The following is a 6,000-nucleotide window of genomic DNA, read 5'->3' as shown; positions in this document are numbered from 1 at the left end:
GGAAGTCATTTTATATTAATCTCGCATTATTAACAAAACCCGTCAAAACAACCCGTAAAAGTAACTTACTCGATCGAGTAAGTAACTTACTCGATCGAGTGCCCCTTACTCGATCGAGTGCCACACATACTCGATCGAGTACCCATCAGAAAACTACTGTTTCGTATAAAAAACATACTTACTCGACAGAGTAAGCCCCACTCGATAGAGTACCCATAGACATAGAAAATCGTAGTATTACAGTCTTCCTCCTTAAAAAGAACTTCGTCCTCAAAGTTTACTTACACTCGTAAACATCATCATGCCACTGTCAACACTCTCGAACTCCTAAACATCATCATCCAACCCTTACCACTATCGAAGAATTCTCACACTCTTGGACATCACACTACTACAAGCACGGCTATGACCTTTAACAAAATCAACCACAACACAAATCAACCTTTTATTCTACATCAAGACTCAAACTTCCAATTCTACTAGAACATGTACAACCATTAAACTTTCTTTGTCGCATCCTACTCCTCTTAAGATAAATGTTACGTCCTTGTAACTCTCTAATACTAAGTCCTTTGTCATACTTCCCAAAATCCTCATCACCATCGCATGTGAAAGGTAACCGCCTATAATCTAAACACTCACCATTCCTATATCCTTAGTTCTCTTACTTAAACAGCTCTCGTACCTCAATTCACTCAGCACACCACCTAACCTATGCCACAAAATCTTTAGCTTAACCAAAACTTCCACTATTCCCTATTACCGCCAAAACGACATAGTCCTCTATACATGCACCTATCTCCATACTCAGAACTCACGATCCACAATTATTACACACACTCACACTAGGTCCTCAAGTTCTCCCTTTTTTTACCAAAAACTCATCCACAACTTACCATGATACTAATGTCCAACACCCTATACTCACTATCTCAACAAAAGATTATGAACGAACTTGCAGCTTTCAGATCAGTACAACACATGTTCCCCCATTCACTTGCCATTATTATGTCTACCAAAGCCTCATTTTAAAACAAGATCAAAATTATTATAACAACTTCTCACAACTGTGTCCCATCAACAGAATATCACTATACAATGACAACAATGAAAACATACCCAACTCTCTTTTATATCATACTGTACCCTCATTCCCAAACTGAAACTGGTAAGAAACATCAATAAACAAAACAACTGTCTATCTGTACAAATAGAAACTCTCAGGAAGCAGCAGCAAACAAAACAACAATCTATGAATGATTGGTATGTACTTTTGAGAACTCGTATCATAATCATCCCACCTACTCCACCACAACCGGTGATGGCATCGCAACACCGCCACCAACAGCCGCACCGCATCGCGAAAACACCCGCATCATAACACGAAGTACCGTGCCCGGATCACCACCCGAGGCAAAACAACCACATCGATAGACATCACAAGATTCACAACCACATACAATTTCCATAAACACTGACTCGGTATAACTTTCCGGACAAGAAAATTTACTCAAAACTGCTTTACTAGATCATAATACAACATATTATACGGAATAAACATACAAGAATCTCATGCATATCATCCATACCTTTTCACGGAATAAACATGTATCATCAATACACATACGATTTTAACTATCCATGCCAGATCAATCAAATTATTACCTTTTGAACCTCATTCCATTAGATTGTCGTACCCAACATATATCACAAACATTCATATAACAACTTTATAACTATCACACCATACCGCTTCTCGTGAGGTCAGAACCTCACACAAACATTTATACACATCATAGACCCATAATCACATCCAACTAGTCAATCGTGATCACGTAAGTTACCACTCGATAAAGGTTACCTGTCACCCGAGCTTAACTCATATGCCCCTCATAACATATTTTCCCATTCGCATAACCATCACCTTATGCCAAGTATAACCATACCATTACTACTCAACTACTAGCAACCGCCTCCTAAGACCACATCTTATACTTCCCCACGAATGTACATATTAATCCGGCCTCTACCAAATCGGCCTCTTTAGAATTGCTATCGTTCTTATCCATCATCACCTTTAACCACTATTGACAACACCACCATACCACCACTGCTCGTATAACAAACCTTTTACACTCCTCTCTAAACATCACGGTTTCTTTCCTATCTTTGGTTAACATCCCAAATAACGAACATCAAATCCATCAACAAAATTACCTCAACACTATTTCCAATTCCATCCTTAATTGTATCGTCACCCAACTTACCACCAAGATCTCCTATCGTGCAAATACTCTACCAACTTCTTACTCCCTTAATTCCTCGAAACTCATGATTAATCATGTTGTCCTGAAACTTCTGTATAACCATTAACTCACTTACTCTTGATAGTATCATACATCCCGACGATTCCTTACTTTTATATCACATAACTCCGGTGAACATTTTCCTCAGCTTAGTTTTATCCTTCTTTTCTCTTTACACTCAATAATACCAATTAATAGTTCAACTCCTTATTCCTTCTACCTAACTCTTTAATAATCCAGTTACCCTTTTGTTGCTCCAAAACTCAAATTCCCTCATTTCATATTAGTACCATCTCACTCTTTCTTACCATCGATCTTTTCTTATCCTACTCTTACTCACACTTAACATAAATCAGTCCAGATCACCTCATGCTATTACTCACCCCGATCTCTCATAACTTACTTGCCCAAGGAAATCACACATTAGTTTCACCTCTTGATAATGTAAATTCCCAAACTCACTCACTATCTGCAAATCCAAGTCGCGACATGTCTCCATTAGGTTCACTATATACCACTCTTCTCAATCCCTCTAAAACGATCTTTCATTACATACATTCTTAACCCACACGACTCCTAACCATCTCCCTCCATAATTCTTTACACATCTCAAGTTGCCACTATCCACATCCTTAATTTCAATCTTTTCATTCTCACGTTCCTTAGACTCACATCATCCCTTGCTCATATTCACTTACTTTTACGTTACTCAACACACAATCATATCACTCATTTCTTCTCATAAAACATGCTCTATGTCTCAATTAAGCCATAACGATCTTCCTTTTCTTTTTCCACTATCTATCACAACCACATATAACTCATGTCCTCCCACCGAACTCACACTCACCACAGGTGTCACTCCTTACATCATAAGATTGGGTAACTTACGTATCAGGACCAATACATACGTAAAACAATGCATAAAGAAACAATACAACACCTTTGGATTAAACATAATATGCAACGAAGTCAAAAGATAAGCATATGACCCAAAACAGGGGTCACTAGATCGAGTACAGGCCACTCGATCGAGTGAATGACTTACTCGATCGAGTAGGTGAAGGTCAGAAGAACGTAAAACAAATTACCAGGGCTACTCGATCGAGTAAGGGTTACTCGATCGAGTAACAAGAGGTGCACTCGATCGAGTAAGGGCCACTCGATCGAGTACCCTACGCATTTCTCAGCATTGTCCAATTTTCGTAAAACAATCATAACTCACTCGTTTCTTGGTCGTTTTGGGCGTGTGACCTATCGTTAGAATCGTAAAAGAACAAGTTATCACCTCTAATTAGAATCACATCAAAATCATTTATGCATCTCAAGTTATAACAGTTTAAAGACAACTTTGTTGTAATCAGACGACATAACTATTTGATTTTTACTTCCAAACAACTTAAACAACAACCAAGCAAACAAAACCAATCCAAAACTCATAAAACCAGTATTCCTAATCATATGTTACTATTTTCAAAAGCCAAGCAACAACATTCATCATGCACATAGATTATTTAACTTGTCAATCATGATTTACCCACATGCTTTTATTTTATAACTTTACGTACACAATAACATAATATACGACATAAAATCCCTTATTCACATGTTACTAACATTGTAACATTATAAAATCCACTACCCACATAAACATGTTCCACACATGAATTTCATATTCTTATGCAATTACTTACTTAATCTCTTCCAACCAATTCATCTATTACAACTATACACTTCTTACAACATGTACACATGAACAATAGTGGACAAGAACATAAACTTATCATACAACTTTATGCAAACAAAATATACGTATACGACACAACATTCCTATTCACATGTTATTATTATACCACATTATGAATCATCCATCCTGCAACATCATTATTCATCACATATTATCACCTATGAACAACTTCCTTTTTCTACCACATCATTCATCATTCTCATATACTTTTCCTACAATTCCAACCAACATTGTAAACCAACTATCATGCTTTCAATCAATAACTTACGAAATCACATCATCACCATCTTTTCTACACATTCCCTATTCTCCACATACATACATCCACTGATTCATGCCGCACATCACCATATAGGTACACAATTCACAAGATAAACACATAACGATCCCGACTCATATCCCATGGTGACCGGTTCAAAATTATAGGGCGAGTTCGCGACTTTAGGACGTCTCCCAAGTCTTTGCATTAGCTCCTACAACTTCTACCCCGGGTTCATTTTATTTGACTCTCTATGTTCATTAGATTTATTAGTTACAGGTTTCAGGATCGTCGCTCTGATACCATTTTGTAACACCCCCATACTCCAAGTGCCTTACCAGGACCACTTAAGGCATGGAAGTGCTACCATCTCGGTTACTCGAGGCAATGATAATCATCAGACAATAAAGAAACATACTTAAATAGTAAAATGATGTTTAAAGTGATTACATGCCAAAACCAAAACTGCTAAAGAGAAAAACAAGTTCTCAAAACTGTCTACTGTCAAAATACTATCAAGCGTCAGACACAGCGGAAGACTTCTAAAACAGCTCGTGATGACTCAACCCAGCTATCCCATGCGCATCAACCATACCTGCTCAATAACTGCTCACCACCCCCGAATGGATCACCACAGTTTTTAAAACATTTAAACGGGGTCAGTACTGACTACACAAAAGCAATAGCCACAATGAAACAGAACACAAACAGTTCAAACAGCTCAAACAATCCCCAGTCTCCATCTCCAATTTCCACACAACTGACTACACACTAAAGTGTGTAGCCCTGCCAGAGTACCCATCGCAACAGGTACTCCTCGCCGCCAGTGAGGGACCGCAGCCGTTCCCACCTAAGCCCCGCTCATCTCCATCGAGCGATAAACCCAAGTTCATTAATGTGCACATCCCTTCTGTGGCGGATTCCACAGAAGGCGAATCATGGGCGTGAAGCCACTCCCGTAAGTGACTCCACTCAGCCAGGGACGCACCCTGAAGAACACAGATAGATACAATCAATAACCATAACACCAAATTCAACAACCGTCTGAATCAATCAACAATATACAATCACAGCTGTCTCAATCAATCAACAATCACTAACTACAACACAATTCACCACACATATCATGTAACTAATACTGAGTAGGGAAAACCTTACCTGAAATAGCAATCACCAAGACCGTCACAAGCAGCTAATCAAAATGCTCTTCTACGAAATCTCCTCCCACGACACAAGGATCACAAAGGTGTAAAGAATGACGAAATCCGACACTTCTATCTCCGGGATTTGTTAACAATGCGATGACAATCAAGTTACGTAGCTTCTCCTCTTCTCAATTAGGTTTTAGAATAGTTAAAAAGTTTTTGGAAAAGTGACGGAAGTCATTTTATATTAATCTCGCATTATTAACAAAACCCGTCAAAACAACCCGTAAAAGTAACTTACTCGATCGAGTAAGTAACTTACTCGATCGAGTGCCCCTTACTCGATCGGTACTCGATCGAGTGCCACACATACTCGATCGAGTACCCATCAGACAGACTACCGTTTCATATAAAAAAACATACTTACTCGACAGAGTAAGCCCCACTCGATAGAGTACCCATAGACATAGAAAACCGTAGTATTACAGGGGCACTGAAAGAAACTCTCGGGGCTCGGATAAGGTTAAGGTAGGCAACAAACAA

The sequence above is a fragment of the Silene latifolia genome, chromosome 5 (assembly GCF_048544455.1).
Source record: "Silene latifolia isolate original U9 population chromosome 5, ASM4854445v1, whole genome shotgun sequence".
NCBI lineage: Eukaryota > Viridiplantae > Streptophyta > Magnoliopsida > Caryophyllales > Caryophyllaceae > Silene > Silene latifolia.
This window is presented reverse-complemented; position numbering follows the sequence as displayed.